Source organism: Oncorhynchus mykiss, chromosome 30 (assembly GCF_057628025.1).
Source record: "Oncorhynchus mykiss isolate SJ-2025 chromosome 30, ASM5762802v1, whole genome shotgun sequence".
NCBI classification, from domain to species: Eukaryota; Metazoa; Chordata; class Actinopteri; order Salmoniformes; family Salmonidae; genus Oncorhynchus; species Oncorhynchus mykiss.
In genome coordinates this window covers 40,384,913-40,404,278 of record NC_143051.1, presented here as the reverse complement: position 1 = coordinate 40,404,278, position 19,366 = coordinate 40,384,913, and the positions used below count along the sequence as shown (strand labels likewise).

The window sequence follows — 19,366 nt, the reverse complement described above, 5'->3', positions numbered from 1 at the left end:
GAATAATGTGTCCCTGAACAAAGGGGTGGGTCTTGCTGTGAGATGTTACCCCACTCTTCCACCAAGGCACCTGCAAGTTCCCTGACATGTCTGGGGGGAATGGCCCTAGCCCTGACCCTCCAATCCAAACAGGTCCCAGACGTGCTCAATGGGATTGAGATCCGGGCTCTTCGCTGGCCATGGCAGAACACTGACATTCCTGTCTTGCAGGAAATCATGCACAGAACAAGCAGTATGGCTGGTGGCATTGTCATGCTGTAGGGTTGTTGCCGGTGATGTCTGGTGAGGACCTGCCTTACAACAGGCGTAGGCCCTCAGTCCAGCCTCTCTCAGCCTATTGTGGACAGTCTGAGCATGCCTAAGGTACATTCACACAGATGGGACCCTGGGCATCTTTCTTTCTGTGTTTTTCAGAGTCAGTAGAAAGGCCTCTTTAGTGTCCTACGTTTTCATAACTGTGACCTTAATTGCCTACCGTCTGTAAGCTGTTAGTTTCTTAGCGACTGTTCCACAGGTGCATGTTCATTAACTGTTTATGGTTCATTAAACCTGGGAAGCATGGGAAACAGTGTTAAAACCCTTTACAATGAAGATCTGTGAAGTTATTTGGATTTTAACAAATTGTATTTTAAAGACAGGGTTCTGAAAAGGGGACTTTATTTTTTTGCTGAGTTTAGCAGGCCTAGGGTGAGGGTAGCTTACTGAGGGCTTGTTTTTTAATCACATGAAAAGGATAACAAGCAAATGTTACAGGAAAATAACATATTTCTAATTAGGGTCACCTCCATCAGCTCATCTCACATTCCATGACAGGTATATTGACATGTAGCCTACATGGAGGGGGTTTTACACACACCCAAAATAATAACAGGAGCTGGCTAAAATAATATACAGAAATTTACATTTTTGCTGCTCCCAAACTTGATCTTGCAAGGTAGCTTTGGTGATTATGATTTATTTCAAAGCGGTCTTAAGAGCCAAACCTTTTAAAATCATATCAAATCCAATTGTATTTGTTGCATACACATGTTTAGCAGATGTTATTGCGGGTGTAGCAAAATGCTTGTGTTCCTAGCTCCAGCAGTGCAATAATATCTAACAATTCACAACCATACACAAAGATCTAAAAGTAAAAGAATTAAGAAATATATAAATATTAGGACAAGCAAAGTTGGAGTCCGCAGTATAAACATACAGCACCAGTCAAATGTTTGGACATAACTAATCATGGAGGAGGTGTGATGGTGTGGGGGTGCTTTGCTGGTGACACGGTCTGTGATTTATTTAGAATTCAAATCACACTTAACCAGCATGGCTACCACAGCATTCTGCAGCGATTCGCAATCCCATCTGATTTGCGCTTAGTGGGACTATCATTTGTTTTTCTACATGACAATGACCCAACACATCTCCAGACTGTGAAAGGGCTATTTGACCAAGAAAAAGAGTGATGGAGTGCTGCATCAGATGACCTGGCCTCCACAATCACCTGACCTCAACCCAACTGAGATAGTTTGGGATGAGTTGGACCGCAGAGTGAAGGAAAAGCAGTAAACAAGTGCTCAGCATACGTGGGAACTCCTTCAAGACTGTTGGAAAAGCATTCCAGGTGAAGCTGGTTGAGAGAATGCCAAGAGTGTGCAACGCTGTCATCAAGGCAAAAGGTGGCTACTTTGAAGAATCTTAAATCTAAAATATATTTTGATTTGTTTAACACTTTTTGGTTACTACATGATTCCATATGTGCTATTTCATAGTGTTGATGTCTTCACTATTATTCTACAATGTAGAAAATAGTAAAAAATAAAGAAAAACCCTTGAATGAGTAGGTGTGTCCAAACTTTTGACTGGTAATGTATATGACATGCCAGCAACAAACGCTGACACTACACATCCAAGTATATCGAACCAAATTATGAAAAACAAGAATTGTACTTCTGAATTCTGTAAAGTCCGTGTGGAAGAGGTGAATTTTTTGTTGTTGTTGTCTATCAACAATAACAAGCCACCAGAGTCTGGCAATCTGGATAGAAGTTTACTGAGGATAATAGCAGACGATATTGCCACTCCTATTTGCCACATCTTACACAAATTACTGATGATTGGCTGAGAGAAATTGATAATAAAATCATTGTGGGGGCTGTCTTGTTTGACTTCAGTGCAGCTTTTGACATTATCAATAATAGTCTACTGCTGGAAAAACGTATGTGTTATGGCTTTAAACCCCCTGCTTTTATGTGGATAAAGAGTTACTTGTCTAACATAACACAGAGGGTGTTCTTTAATGTAAGCCTATCAAGTATAATTCCGTTAGAATCAGGAATTCCCCAGAGTAGCTGTTTAGGCCCCTTGCTTTCTTAAATTTGTACTAATGACACACCACTGACTTTGAATAAAGCCAGAGTGTCTGTGTATGCGGATGAATCAACACTATACGCATGAACTACTACAACGACTGAAATGACTGCAACACTCAACAAAGAGCTGCAGTTAGTTTCAGAGTAGGTGTCAAGGAATAAATATTTCCTAAATATTTCTAAAACTAAAAGCATTGTATTTCGAACAAAACACTCACTAAACCTCAACTAAATCTTGTAATACATAATGTGTAAATTGAGCAATTTGAGGTGACTAAACTGCTTAGAGTAACTGTCATGGTCAAAACATATTGATGCAGTAGTAGCTAAGATGGGGAGAAGTCTGTTCATAATAAAGCAATACTCTGCCTTCTTAACAACACTATCAACAAGGCAGGTCCCACAGGTCCTAGTTTTGTCGCATCACAAAAAAGGACTTAGGAAAATTGCAATTGGCTCAGAACAGGGACGCACGGCTGGCCCTTGGATGTACACAGAGATGTCCATCTCCCCTGATTGAAAGTGGAGGAGAGATTGTCTTCATCATTACTTTTATTTATGAGAGGTATTGACATGTTGAATGCACCGAGCTGTCTGTCTAAACTACTGGCACATAGCTCGGACACCCATGCATACCCCACAAGACATGCCACAAGAGGTCTCTTCACAGTCCCCAAGTCCAGAACAAACTATGGGAGGCACAGTACTACATAGAGCCATGACTACATGGAACTCTATTCCACATCAAGTAACTGACGCAAGCAGTAGAATTTGATTTTAAAAACTGATTAAAAAACACCTTATGGAACAGTGGGGACTTTGAAGCAACACAAACATTGGCACATACACACACACAACCCTAATTACATACACACAGATTTAGGACTGTAGATATGTGGTAGTGGTGGAGTAGGGGCCTGAGGGCACACAGTGTGTTGTGAAATCTGTGAACGTATTGTAATGTTTTTAAAATTGTATAAACTGCCTTAATTTTGCTGGACCCCAGGAAGAGTTGCAGCCGCTTTGGCAGCAGCTAATGAGGATCCATATTAAATACAAATACAAATAGTGTGATGGGATGTATAGACATTATAGACATTATGGACAGTACAGTATGTGGATAGAATATTTAGTATATCTGTAGGATACGTAGGATAGCATATTATATATACAGCAATAGTTGAATAGGATGGCATTGACTAGAATACAGTATAAACATATGAAATTAATAAAACAGTCGTAAACATTATTAAAATGACAAGTGTTCCATTTATAAAGTTACTATGATTCCATGTCTATATACAGTGCCTTGCGAAAGTATTCGGCCCCCTTGAACTTTGCGACCTTTTGCCACATTTCAGGCTTCAAACATAAAGATATAAAACTGTATTTTTTTGTGAAGAATCAACAACAAGTGGGACACAATCATGAAGTGGAACGACATTTATTGGATATTTCAAACTTTTTTAACAAATCAAAAACTGAAAAATTGGGCGTGCAAAATTATTCAGCCCCCTTAAGTTAATACTTTGTAGCGCCACCTTTTGCTGCGATTACAGCTGCAAGTCGCTTGGGGTATGTCTCTATCAGTTTTGCACATCGAGAGACTGACATTTTTTCCCATTCCTCCTTGCAAAACAGCTCGAGCTCAGTGAGGTTGGATGGAGAGCATTTGTGAACAGCAGTTTTCAGTTCTTTCTACAGATTCTCGATTGGATTCAGGTCTGGACTTTGACTTGGCCATTCTAACACCTGGATATGTTTATTTTTGAACCATTCCATTGTAGATTTTGCTTTATGTTTTGGATCATTGTCTTGTTGGAAGACAAATCTCCGTCCCAGTCTCAGGTCTTTTGCAGACTCCATCAGGTTTTCTTCCAGAATGGTCCTGTATTTGGCTCCATCCATCTTCCCATGAATTTTAACCATCTTCCCTGTCCCTGCTGAAGAAAAGCAGGCCCAAACCATGATGCTGCCACCACCATGTTTGACAGTGGGGATGGTGTGTTCAGCTGTGTTGCTTTTACGCCAAACATAACGTTTTGCATTGTTGCCAAAAAGTTCAATTTTGGTTTCATCTGACCAGAGCACCTTCTTCCACATGTTTGGTGTGTCTCCCAGGTGGCTTGTGGCAAACTTTAACCGACACTTTTTATGGATATCTTTAAGAAATGGCTATCTTCTTGCTACTCTTCCATAAAGGCCAGATTTGTGCAATATACGACTGACTGATTGTTGTCCTATGGACAGAGTCTCCCACCTCAGCTGTAGATCTCTGCAGTTCATCCAGAGTGATCATGGGCCTCTTGGCTGCATCTCTGATCAGTCTTCTCCTTGTATAAGCTGAAAGTTTAGAGGGACGGCCAGGTCTTGGTAGATTTGCAGTGGTCTGATACTCCTTCCATTTCAATATTATCGCTTGCACAGTGCTCCTTGGGATGTTTAAAGCTTGGGAAATCTTTTTGTATCCAAATCCGGCTTTAAACTTCTTCACAACAGTATCTCGGACCTGCCTGGTGTGTTCCTTGTTCTTCATGATGCTCTCTGCGCTTTTAACGGACCTCTGAGACTATCACAGTGCAGGTGCATTTATACGGAGACTTGATTACACACAGGTGGATTGTATTTATCATCATTAGTCATTTAGGTCAACATTGGATCATTCAGAGATCCTCACTGAACTTCTGGAGAGAGTTTGCTGCACTGAAAGTAAAGGGGCTGAATAATTTTGCACGCCCAATTTTTCAGTTTTTGATTTGTTAAAAAAGTTTGAAATATCCAATAAATGTCGTTCCACTTCATGATTGTGTCCCACTTGTTGTTGATTCTTCACAAAAAAATACAGTTTTATATCTTTATGTTTGAAGCCTGAAATGTGGCAAAAGGTCGCAAAGTTCAAGGGGGCCGAATACTTTCGCAAGGCACTGTACATAGGGTAGCAGCATCTAAGGTGCAGGTTTGAGAAACCGGATGTAGCCGGCTAGTGACAGTGACTAAGTTCAGGGCAGGGTCCTGGGTGGATGCCGGCTAGTGATGGCTATTTAACAGTCTGATGGCCTTGAGATAGAAGCTGTTTTCCAGTCTCTTTAGTCCCAGCTTTGACGCACCTGTACTGACCTCACCTTCTGGATGATAGCGAGGTGAACAAGGTGGTTGATGTCCTTGATTATCTTTTTGGGTGCTGTAGGTCCTGGAGGGCAGGCAGTGTGACCCCGGTGATGCGTTGGTCAGACCTCACCACACTCTGGAGAGCCCTGCAGTTGCGGCCGGTGCAGTTTCCGTACCAGGTGGTGATACAGCCCGACAGGATGCTCTCAATGGTGCATTTGTACAAGTTTGTGAGTGTCTAAGGGGCCAAGCCAAATTTCTTCAGCCTCCTGAGGTTGAAGATGCGCTGTTTTACCTTCTTCACCACGCTGTCTGTGTGGGTGGACCATTTCAGATTGCCAGTGATGTTTACGCAGAGGAACTTGAAGCTTTTCACCTTTTCCACTGTGGCCCTGTTGATATGGATTGGACGTGCTGCCTCTGCTGTCTCCTGTAGTCCCTGATTAAACTCTTGGGGCCCCTGTGTTGAGGATCAGAGTAGTGGAGGTGATGTTTCCTACCTTCGTCACCTGGAGGAGGCCCGTCAGGAAGTCCAGGACCAAGTTGCACAGGGTGGGGTTCAGACCCAGGGCCCCAAGCTTATTGATGAGCTTGGAGGGTACTATGATGTTGAAGGCTGAGCTGTAGTCAGTGAACAGCATTCTTACATAGGTATTCCTCTTGTCCAGATGGGATAGGGCAGTGTGCAGTGTGATGGCGATTGCATCGTCTATGGATATATTGGGGCAGTATGCAAATTACAGTAGGTCTAGGGTGTCAGGCAAGGTGGAGGTGATATGATCCTTAACTAGCCTCTCAAAGCACTTCATGATGACAGAAGTGAGCGCTATGGGTTGATAGTCATTTAGTTCAGTTACTTTTGCTTTCTGGCGTACAGGAACAATGGTGGACATCTTGAAGTAAGTGGGGACAGCAGACTGGGAAAGGGAAAGATTGAATATGTCTGTAAATACTCGAGCCAGCTGGTCTGCGCATGCTCTGAGGACGAGGCTAGGGATGCCATCTGTGCCGGCAGCCCTGCGAGGGTTAACACGCTTAAATGCCTTACTCACTTCAACGATGGAGAAGGAGAGCCCATAGTCCTCGGGACCAGCCGGCGTTGGTGGTACTATGTAATCATCAAAGTGGCCGAAGAAGGTGTTTAGCTTGTCCGGGAGCAAGACGTTGGTGTCCGCGATGTGGCTGGTTTTCCCTTTGTAATATGTGAATATCTGGAGTCCCTGCCACATACGTCTCATGTCTGAGCAGCTGAATTTCAAATTCACTTTGTCAGTCACCTTGCCATGGTTAAATGCGGTGGTTCGCGCTTTCAGTTTTGCGTGAATGCTGCCATCTATCCACGGTTATTGGTTTGGATAGATTTTAATAGTCACAGTGGGAACAACATCCCTTATACACTTCCTGATGAATTCAGTCACCGTGCCAGTGTATACGTCAAAGTTATTATCAGACGCAACCTGGAACATATCCTAGTCCGCCTCATCAAAACAATCTGGAAGCATGGATTCCGATTGGTCAGACCAGCGTTGAATAGACCTTAGCATGGGTACTTCCTGTTTGAGTTTCTGCCTATAGGAAGGGATTTTTATTGATAGTTTTGACTACTTGGCGAATGTATTGGGCAGGACAAAATAAAATAATTGAGAGGAGGGGAGGCTATGCTTGGTTTTTAATCAAATTAAATTAAATGGGAACAAACATTTGTTTTTTGTGTTTCTAAACATGAAGTTTGGGGGCACAAAAAGCACATCTCTCTTGTACCATGCGCATATGGGCACTATGCATCACGGTTGGATAGGCTGCGCTTCCACTGTCAAAATCAATGCCATAACTTACCGCGTTACCAATAAGATCAGCTTTTGGTTGGTCTTAAATATCCCCACCAACGCTGCCTGAAATTGGAACTTTGGCACACGTTTTTAAGCACACACCAGATATTGTACCACCGTTCCCATTTTAGCGCAAGTGAGCTCATGTAATATAAGTAAATTACCAACCCTGGTGCAAGTATTAGAAAATAGCAGAGCGGCGGTCGAAATCACCAACGAGCGTTCATTTTACAATAGCGCTGGCCAGTGGAAAAATACAACTTTTGACCAGGTCCAAACACGATTTCAGAAAATGAACTGCAATTGTTAGAGGAACTGGTTGACTTTGTATTTTAGCTAGCTAGGGCTTTTTAATTTATCTCAATTCAAGTCAAATTTTATTGGTCACATACACATGGTTAGCAGATGTTAATGTGAGTGTAGCGAAATGCTTGTGCTTCTAGTTCCAACAGTGCAGTAATATCTAACAAGTAATCTAACAATTCCCCAAACAACTACCTAATACACACAAATCTAAAGGGGTGAATGAGAATATGTACATATACGTATATGGATGAGCTATGGCCAAGCGGCATAGGTAAGGTGCAGTAGATGGTATAAAATATAGTATATACTGTACATGTGGTATGAGTAATGTAAACATTATTAAAGTGGCATTATTTAAAGCGGCATTGTTTAAAGTGACTAGTGATCCATTTATTGAAGTGTCCAGTGATTGGGTCTCAATAGAGTATATGCATGTGATATGAGTAATGTAAGATATGTAAACATTATTAAAGTGGCATTATTTAAAGTGCCATTGTTTAAAGTGACTAGTGATTGGGTCTCAATGTAGGCAGCAAGCCTCTCTGAGTTCGTGATTGCTGTTTAGCAGTCTAATGACCTTGAGATAGAAGCTGTTTCACAATCTCTCGGTCCCAGCTTTGATGCACCTGTACTGACCTCGCCTTCTGAATGATAGCAGTGTGAACAAGCAGTGGCTCGGGCCCCCCGGTGATGCGTTGTGCAGACCGCACCACCCAGCACCAGCCTTGCGGTTGAGGGCTGTGCAGTTGCCGTACCAGGCTGTGATACAGCCCGACAGGATGCTCTCGATTGTGCATCTGTAAAAGTTTGTCTGGGTTTTGGGTGACAGGCCAAATTTCTTCAGCCTCCTGAGGTTGAAGAGGCGCTGTTATGCCTTCTTCACCACACTGTCTGTGTGGGTGGACCATTTCAGCTTGTCTGTGAAGTGTACGCCTAGGAACTTAAAACTTTCCACCTTCTCGGTGATCTGATCCCTTCGATGTGGATAGAGGGGTGCTCCCTCTGCGGTTTCCTGAAGTCCACAATCATCTCCTTTGTTTTGTTGACGTTGAGTGAGAGGTTGTTTTCCTGACACCACACTCCGAGTGCCCTCACATCCTCTCTGTAGGCTGTCTCGCTGTTGTTGGTACTGATGTTGTTTCGTCTGCAAACTTGATTGAGTTGGGGGCTGAGCACACACCCTTGTGGGGCCCCAGTGTTGAGAGTCAGTGAAGTGCATATGTTGTTTCCTACCTTCACCACCTGGGGGCGGCCCATCAGAAAGTCCAGGACCCAGTTGCACAGGGAGGGGTTGAGACCCAAGGCCACCAGCTTGATGATGAGCTTGGAGGGCACTATGGTGTTGAATGCTGAGCAGTAGTCAATGAACAGCCTTCTTACATAGGTATTCTATTTGCCCAGATGGGATAGGGCAGTGTGCAGTGTGATGGCGATTGAGTTATCTGTGTACCTGTTGGGGCGGTATGCATACGGGTGGGTCTAGGGTGGCGGTGATATGATCCTTGACTAGCCTCTCAAAGCACTTCAGGATGAAAGAAGTGAGTGCTACGGGGCAGTAGTCATTTAGTTCAGTTATCTTTGCCTTCTTGGGTACAGGGACAATGTTAGCCATCTTTAAGCATATGGGACAACAGACTGGGATAGGGAGCGATTAAATATGTCCGTAAACACACCAGCCAGCTGGTCTGTGCATGCTCTGGGGACGCGGCTAGGGATGCCATCTGGGCCAGCAGCCTTGCAATGGTTAACAAGTTTAAATGTTTTACTCACGTCAGCCACTAAGAAGAAGAGGGGGGGATGAAGTCTTTGTTAGCGAGCAGCAATGGTGGCACTGTATTATCCTCAAAGCTGGCAAAGAATGTGTTTAGTTTGTCCGGAAGCGTGACGTCGGTATCCGTGACGTGGCTGTTTATGTAGTCCGTGATTTCCTGTAGACCCACATACGTCTCGTGTCTGAGCTGTTGAATTACGACTCCACCTTGTCCCTGTACCGGCATTTTGCTTGTTTGATTGCCTTGCGGAGGGAATAACTACACTGTTTATATTAAGCCATATTCCCAGACCCCTTTCTATGCACTAAGAACATGTCAATTTTGAAAGGAACTGGTTGACTTTGTCTTTTAGCTAGCTAGGTCTTTTTAATTTGTCTAAATTTGTACTAAGAATTAAATTGGGATTATGGTGCCATTTGGGACACATCCACTGACACAAACCTGTCTGTAGCAAAGAGCTCAACAGTCCTGTAACCATCAGGACTGCTTAATTCGACCTCCTTGAGCCTACACTATAATTTCCACCTTTGGCAATTTCTCTCTGTTAGACCGGTGAAAGGGATACTTGGCCGGCTGACTGTGTGTGTGTATGTGTGTGGAGTCCTCACAAAAATGAGAGATCCTTGATTGCCGGTTCTTACTTCTAAAAGGGCTATTTTAGGCTTAGGCGTTAGGTTTAGGGTTAGATATAAGGTTTAAGGTAAGGGTTAGGTTTAGGATAAAAAGTCCACACAAGTATAGTTGTGTGTGTGTGTGTGTGTGTGTGTGTGTGTGTGTGTGTGTGTGTGTGTGTGTGTGTGTGTGTGTGACACATACCTTATACCCTGACTACACCACTGTGCACTGCAAAATAAATGTAGAAATCTGTATTATTCAATTATTGCGCCAATGAGCGTCTGTATTGCCAGGCACTAAAATATTAGTCAGTTCTATTTGTGACGCAGATAGCGCTGCAAATCCATCCTCTCCCATCTCGTCATTGGTTTATAGAAGCAGGTACCCACGTGCCATCTCCTCATTGGTTATAGCCACGTGGGTGACTGAAAGATGAACGAGGTCGGTGGCGATAATGCACCTTATTCATGAAAGTTGCCAATCGCAATATAAAGTCCAGAGAAGAAAAGGCCTGGAAGGAGGAGAGATGAATAGAAACGATTCGGTTGACCGTTTCATGTGTGGATTAATTGACGGAGTAGAGGACCTTGTGCATTTCAGGTAAAATAACAACTCAATGTTTATATCCCAGGACAAATTAGCTAGCAACAGCAAGCTAGCTAAATACGACAAATTAGCTAGCAGGTGCAAGCAAGCTAGCTTAATTGCCATAAATGTTTAATGCTTTTCGACCTGTCCCCAAATTAATGTAATTGGTTGAGAGTTTGTTTTGATATTTTAACATGCGTGTCGTGATCGCGTTTGGTGTGGGGGGACAAAATAAATGTATACACGCGTGCAGTCGGTTTGGGGTTATGCAGTGATAGAACTTCAAAGATCTGTCAGTCTGGCCTCTCTAACTCTCAGCAGAAAGTAAAACAGCGAAGCAGGAAGAATGAGTGAGAGGTTGATCCAGTGCATTCAGAAAGTATTCAGACCCCTTGACTTTTTCCACATTTTGTTAAAGCCTTATTCTAAAATGGATTAAATATATTTTTTCCCTCATCAACCTGCACATAATACCCCATAATGACAAAGCAAAAACAGGTTTTTCGAAATTTTACCAAATGTATTACAAATAAAAAACTTGTAGTATAGCATTTACATAAGTATTTAGACCCTTACCTCAGTACTTTGTTGAAGCCGCTTTGGCAGTGATTACAGCCTCGAATCATCTTGGGTATGACGCTACAAGCTTGGCACACCTGTATTTGGGAAGTTTCTCCCATTCCTCTCTGCAGATCCTCTCAAGCTTTGTCAGGTTGGATGGGGAGCGTCGCTGCAAAGATATTTTCAGGTCTCTCCAGAGATCTTTGATTGGGTTCAAGTCTGAGCTCTGACTGGGCCACTCTAGGACATTCAGAGGCTTGTCCCAAAGCCACTCCTGTGTTGTCTTGGTTGTGTGCTTAGGGTCGTTGTCCTGTTGGAAGGTGAATCTTCTGAGCGCACTGGAGCATGTTTTCATCAAGGATCACTCTGTACTTTGCTCCGTTCATCTTTCCCTCTATCCTGACTAGTCTCCCAGTCCTTGCTGCTGTAGAACTTCAAATCAAATTGTATTGGTCACATAGACATATTTAGCAGATGTTAAATATTGCTCAGATTGGCTGGGCAGCCAGCTCTAGGAAGAGTCTTGGTGGTTCCAAACTTCTTCCATTTAAGAATAATGGAGACCACTGTGCTCTTGGGGACCTTCAATGCTGCAGAGATTTTTTTGGTACCCCTCCCCAGATCTGTGCCTCGACACAATCCTGTCTCGGAGCTCTTCGGGCAATTCTTTCGACCTCGTGGCTTGGTTTTTGCTCTGACATGCACTGACAACACCGGGACCTTATATAAACAAGTGTGTGCCTTTCCAAATAATATCAAATCAATTTAATTATTCACAGGTGGACTCAAATCAAGTTATAAAAACATCTCAAGGATGATCAATGGAAACAGGATGCACCAGAGCTTAATTTCGTGTCTCATAGCAAAACGTCTTAATACTTACGTAAACAAGGTATTTTTTTCTATTTATTTTTTTAATTAGGACAAATTTCTAAAACCCTGTTTTCACTTTGTCATTATGGGGTATTGTGTGTAGATTGCTGAGGATTTTTATATATTGAATCAATTTTAGAATAAGGCTGTAACGTAACAAAATGTGGACAAAGTCAAGGGGTCTGAATAATTTCCGAAGGCACTGTATGGCGCTACAAAAACACATTGTGACAACATCTGGATATGAAGGACTCTATTGTGTCGCTGAGGCAGAATGTAGCTCTTATTCTCCTGGTGGGGACGGGGGGTTACATCAACACAAAGACACAAATGTAATGTGAAGCTTCTCAAAGCCACAAGCTCTTCTTTATACCCCTCTGTGTCTCCCTGATTCCCTAGTAATTAACTACTTACAATACCAGGACATGACCAACTGGCAAACTCACCACTTGTAACTCAGTAAGAGATACATTGTGTCAAAGACCAAACTGGCAACCCCCATTGTACAAAGCTCAAATGTGACATGAAATACCTATCACTGTTAGAGGTTGACCAATTACTCGGAATGGCCGATTAATTAGGGACGATTTCAAGTTTTCATAACAATCGGAAATCTGTCATTTTTGTATATTTTTTTTTACACCTTTATTTAATATTTATTTAACTAGGCAAGTCAGTTAAGAACACATTCTTATTTTCAATGACGGTCTAGGAACGGTGGGTTAACTGCCTTGTTTAGGGATTCAATCTTGCAACCTTACGGTTAACTAGTCCAACACTCTAACCACATGCCTCACGAGGAGCCCGCCTGTTACGCGAATGCAGTAAGAAGCCAAGGTAAGTTGCTAGCTAGCATTAAACTTAATCAATCATAATCACTAGTTATAACTACACATGGTTGATGATATTACTAGTTTATCTAGCGTGTCCTGCGTTGCATATAATCGATGCAGTGCGCATTCGCAAAAAAGGACAATGCCTTTCTTAAAATCAATACACAGAAGTATATATTTTTAAACCTGCATATTTAGCTAAAAGAAATCCAGGTTAGCAGGCAATATTAACCAGGTGAAATTGTGTCACTTCTCTTGCGTTCATTGCACGCAGAGTCAGGGTATATGCAACAGTTTGGGCCGCTTGGTTCATTGCAAACTAATTTGCCAGAATTTTATGATGACATAACATTGAAGGTTGTGCAATGTAACATGAATATTTAGACTGATGGATGCAACCCATTAGATAAAATACGGAACGGTTCCGTATTTCACTGAAAAAATAGACGTCTTGTTTTAGTGATGATAGTTTCCAGATTCAACCATATTAATGACCTAAGGCTCGCATTTCTGTGTGTTATTATGTTATAATTAAGTCTATGATTTGATAGAGCAGTCTGACTGAGCAATGGTAGGCACCAGCAGGCTCGTAAGCATTCATTCAAACAGCACTTTTGTGCGTTTTGCCAGCAGCTCTGCTGTTTATGACTTCAAGAATATCAACTCCCGAGATTAGGCTGGTGTAACAATGTGATGTGAAATGGCTAGCTAGTTAGCGGGGTGCGCGCTAATAGTGTTTCAAACGTCACTGGCTCTGAGACTTGGAGTAGTTGTTCCCCTTGCTCTGCATGGGTAACGCTGCTTCGAGGGTGGCTGTTGTCGTTGTGTTCCTGGTTCGAGCCCAGGTAGGAGCGAGGAGAGGTACGAAAGCTATACTGTTACACTGGCAAAACTAAAGTGCCTATAAGAACGTCCAATAGTCAAAGGTATATGAAATACAAATGGTATAGAGAGAAATAGTCCTATAATTCCTATAATAACTACAACCTAAAACTTCCTACCTGGGAATATTGAAGACTCATGTTAAAAGGAACCACCAGCTTTCATATGTTCTCATGTTCTGAGCAAGGAACTTAAACGTTAGCTTTCTTACATGGCACATATTGCACTTTTACTTTCTTCTCCAACACTTTGTTTTTGCATTATTTAAACCAAATTGAACATGTTTCATTATTTATTTGAGGCTAAATTGATTTTATTGATGGATTATATTAAGTTAAAATAAGTGTTCATTCAGTATTGTTGTAATTGTCATTATTACAAATACATTGTAAAAATCGTCCGATTAATCGGCATCAGCTTTTTTTGTCCTCCAATAATAGGTATCGGTGTTGAAAAATCATAATCGGTCGACCTCTAATCACTGTAGATCATATTATTTTGCTATTAAGCTTTTGTGGGAGAACAACCTTAATTCAATTGTTCTAAAGGTAAATCAATGGGTCGATCGGTTCAGAACTCAAAATGGCTGACCAAGTGATCTTCCTCACTGCTGGATGTTTGAGGAAAAACTTGACCGATAGGGCACTTCTATTCACATTCACATGACTTCCCTGAAGGATAAGTGAAGTATGATGGATGATTTGTGTTGGTTAATTTTCATTGAAAATTAAAATATCTCCTTACCTTTCAGGTCTTGGGCTATATGGAATGGGAGTGGCTATGTTGGGTGCGTAGGTCAGATCTGAAAAAGAGAAACAAACATCCTGACTATAGGTTAAGGTTCACCATTTTTTGTAATGTCTTTTTTTTATTTTAAAAACGTCCCGTTCTAATGATGTATGCTTTTACACCTGAAGAAAGGTAGCCTCTGTCTTCTCTATATTTGTCTTTGCTTGTCTGTAAGGCTGCCTGTTGCTTTTACAGTACATCCACCTGTCTGTTCCCAGTATGTCTATGTTATATATGAATGTCCACTTCAAATCAAATCAAATGTTATTTGTCACGTGCCAAATACAACCTTACAGTGAAATGCTTACTTACAAGCCCTTAACCAACAATGCTTTAATGCTTTAAGAAGTTAATAAAAAGAGTGTTAAGTAAAAAATAGAAAATAAAGTAACAAATAATTAAACTGCAGCAGTAAAATAACTAGGGATGCACGATATATTTGTGAACATATCGGAATCCGCCGATATTAGCTACAAATTCCAACATCGGTATCAGCCGATGTCTAATTTAACGCCCGATGTGCAAAACCTATATGACAGAAGGTACATGACGTAGGTACATGACGTAATGACGCCATGTAAAATTTGGCGCTATACCTGCAACACAGCATTCCTAAACTAGCCCACAATGTAATTTGAAAGAGTAACAACAGCGAGACAACTCAAAGGCGAAATCCATTAAAGGCAAGATAATGGAATTCATTACCCTTGACAATCAATCGTTCTCTGTCGTGGGTGATGTTGGCTTTCGCCGACTGGTCGAGCACCGGTACACACTACCAAGTGCGCTGTTTTTCAGATGTTGCCTTACCGGAGTTACACAATAATAGTGTCACTGCTATTAGCTTCACGACATACAGTGGGGCAAAAAAGTATTTAGTCAGCCACCAATTGTTCAAGTTCTCCCACTTAAAAAGATGAGAGAGGCCTGTAATTTTCATCATAGGTATACTTCAACTATGACAGACAAAATGAGAAAGAAAATCACATTGTAGGATTTTTTATGAATTTATTTGCAAATGATGGTGGAAAATAAATACTTTTTTGCCCCACTGTACATACTATGGAACGCCGTTTGGGTCTTTGCGTGTCAAAAAAGATACAGTAGCACTGTCAAAGCTTTACAAAAGAATTCTGCAAACAAGCAAACACCGGCCACTAACGATGTGTTTACAATACCGCGTTGGTAATAAAGCATAATTTGTAAGACCACAACTTCTGGGGTAGCTAGCTTTAGCTTGGTACCTAGCTAGCACCAATACAACCAGCCTGAAAACAATGACCAGTAGAACCTGCAGTCATTTTCATTATTCTTAGCAATGATTTAGGAATCCATGTGAGTAGGTATTAGCTAGGTTGCCACTTGTTGGTCGCCTATTGAAATTGAACTTCAGTTCATGAAAATAAATAGCTAGCCAGCTACTTAACCCTGTTGCCCAAAGCTAAAGTTATAAGCAGCCAGCTAGCTTCATCTGGCTAGTGAGGCTCGATCGCCCCGGGTTGTGTTGTGAAGCTAGCCACAATAAGCATTAGGCACAATAGTGGAATTTGCAGTTTGCCTTCAAAATAACAGTATGTCATTGACAGTAATGCAAATGAATACAAATAGTAGAATTATGCCATTTTTATTTTGAAGGCTAACCGCAAAGTCCACTATTGTGGCTAATCCTTATTGTGGCTAGCTTCACATAGATGGGTCTGGCCACCATTAATCAAATAAGAACTGTCTTAAAAATAGGGTTATTGAGGCCTCCCGGGTGGCACAGTGGTTGTAGCGATGAGACAAGATTGTAGCTACTAAACAATTGGATACCACGAAATTGGGGAGAAAACAGGGTAAAACAATTAAAAATAATTTAAAAAATATATATATTAAAAAATAAATAAAAAATTTGTTATTTTAGATGACACCTAGATTGTTGTTTTGCTATGTTTTTGGGGAAGAACATTATTTGCATGTTTGTTTCAGTGTTACTTGCCTCGACGCGAGCATAGAAGTAATTTAGCTCGTCTGGTAGGCTCGTGTCACTGGGCAGCTTGCGGCTGTGCTTCCCTTTGTAGTCTGTAATATTGCAAGCCCTGCCACATCCGACGAGCTTCAGACACGATTCAATCTTAGTCCTGTATTGACGCTTTGCCTGTTTGATGGTTCATCGGAGGGCATAGCGGGATTTCTTGTAAGCTTCCGGGTTACAGTCCCGCTCCTTGAAAGCGGCAGCTCTACCCTTTAGCTCAGTGGGGATGTTGTTTGTAATCGATGGCTTGTGGTTGGGGTATGTACAGTATATATCATCAATGACCAGTGTATGATATATCAACAGATTTCTGTGGGTGAAAATTAACATTCAACCCCTATATATCTCAATGATTCAACCCCATCCACACACACAGCCTGCCTGCCTTCGAAGTCCTGAGGTCTGCATTGATCCAGTTAATGTATGTGGTTGAATATCATGTTTTATGAATGAGCAACACAACAGACTCCCAGACAGAAGAATTGAACCTGAAGAGAGGAACCTTTAGATGCTAAAACAATGTTACACATCGATGGGATACTTATTCCCTATATAGTGCACTACTTTTGACCAGAGCCCCCATATAAATCTGGTCAAAAGTAGTGCACTATAATAGGGTTCCATTTGAGACTAAGCCTAGCTATGGGCTTGTATGTATTCCCAGAACATGTTGGAAATATCACATGAACTGCTGGGGGGGTGCCATATTCATTCAGTGTACTATATTTGTTCAAATTCTCCATTTCAGCATAATAAGATGATGTGTGATTTTAATGAACTAGGCAAGTCTGTTAAGAACAAACTCTTATTTTACAATGATGGCCTACCCCGGCCAAACCTTCCCCAAACACGGACGACGCTGGGCTAATTGTGTGCCACCCTACGGGACTCCCGATCACTGCCAGTTGTGGTACAGCCCATGATCGAACCTGGGTCTGTAGTGACACCTCTAGCACACATTTACTACATGATATCCCTCAAGCAGTTTGTATAAAAACATAAATGAGAACTTACAGTTACTACTGAGTCTATAACAAAGATAAAGTAAAGGCAGAGTATAAAAAGGGTGCACAGGTGTCCTTGACGCATAGCGGCTGATTACTATTTAACAAAAGTAACAAAGCCAGTCAAACTGGTAAATAAACTCTCAAACTGCCTGTAATAAGGTCACTCCATACACACAGCTCATGACACAGTACTGTGCAACAATGTTCGAAAACGGGGTCTACCGTAAAATGTTGGGAATATAGTCCAGCATTCAGCGCACTGTTCAGCTCAATTCAATCCAAGGCGTTTGAGAGCTTATTTACAGTAGGGCTGTTCTGATGCTGCGGATGGTCATTTGTAACCAACCAAACTTGCTAACTGCCAGGTACTCAGCACTCTAGTGTCCCTCTAATCACTCTGACATCAATGAAAATGTAATTGAAAATCAAATCAAACATTCCATGAGAGCCCATGAGCTCATGTTGCGCAACATTTCTTTAGGCTATGCAATTGCTTGAGAAAACAAAGTTGAGGGCCTCTATTAAAAAGAAGAGGATCCCGTCAGCTTTCTATAGGCTAGGCCTATATTTATTTCTCAACTTTCCTAATATTAAGCTCATTGCTTCGCTTTACAACAGGAGTACAGCATACTTGGCTGGCATGAAATTTAATCATGGGAAATCGTCCTCCATTCACAAATGAAGTGTGTAGATGACATGTATAATTGTTCCCATGCCCCTGTTACGAGACAGGTGCATGATAATGGTACATTCTAAATCAAAACTAATTTCACACATACAGTATATTATTTAGTAGGCTATATGTAAAGACAAGATTAAATTAAGAACAGTCAGATGGGTGACAATATTAGCCTATCACGTGTGAATGATGTCCAGTGTGTGCAGAAAGGCATAAACAGCACACCCCTTTTTTTGCAACTTTTTCAAATCATAGTCGTACACCTCATGTAGCCTAGCCCATAGGCCTATATTTTTTGATAAGGTGGCCAAATAACTTCTTAATATTAAGCACATTATTCTGCTTTACAAATGGTGTAGAGCCTAACTGGCATACATAGGTGGTGAGTGAGTTTCAAGTTTGGGGAAGATCATTTTCACCATAAAAATGTACCTTTATGCATAATCACATTTGTGGTCACTTTTGAGAACAGTGTTTTCCCGCTAATTGATTGCATTTGGGAACATTTGCGCTTATAGCCTACTGCCGTGTGCGCATTGCTGTGCTTATAATGTGAAGAAATAGCCTAATAGTTTATCAACATCTTAAGCTAAACGTTCTGATCTGTTGCATCAGCCTCATTGCTTTTAAACGTGTTTTCGATGCGAGTGGTTGTATTCATTTGGGATCTATTGTATACCACAACTGTCCCAGAGTATGTTTGGAATATTTATTTCTCGCACAGAAGGACAAGTTGACCAATAGAATAGGTCAACTTTTGTACTATAAAGTGTAGTAGATTGACATAGGCTAGTGTGTTTTCTGTTTGTTAGGCCTACTCATCTTGTTGGCTGACGAAAAGTAAATGTGGACATTTCTAACATCTTCAATATGAGCCTCGGAATTCCATAATGAATAAGCATTGAGATTTCTTAGAGCCATGTGAGTGAGAGCTGCTTCAGAGCAAAGCTGCTGGGATAAGGGAATTACAATTATTATATTCAGCCCAAGGACACAATGGCCACTTTGGTCGCAAAAGGCAATAGATTTTTTAGGGGGAATTATGGCCACACAAGGTGGATGCAACTAGGAAATTTGAGGCCTGGTGAGAATATTATTAAGTGCTTGTCAAATTGTGAATGAGAGACTGATGAAGTGTGTGCAGCCTGCACAA

The 19,366-nt window shown here is 41.5% G+C and overlaps 1 long non-coding RNA gene across 2 annotated transcripts in view; it reads right to left on the bottom strand.

Annotated features, from left to right (window-relative positions):
* Nucleotides 1-19,366, bottom strand: part of LOC110488457 (uncharacterized) — a 42,961-nt gene that overhangs the window by 14,572 nt on the left and 9,023 nt on the right. For both annotated transcript variants that reach the window (XR_005041374.2, XR_016493687.1), the window contains exon 5: nt 14,469-14,526. This is a non-coding gene — a long non-coding RNA (uncharacterized LOC110488457). The remainder of the gene's footprint in view (nt 1-14,468; nt 14,527-19,366) is intronic.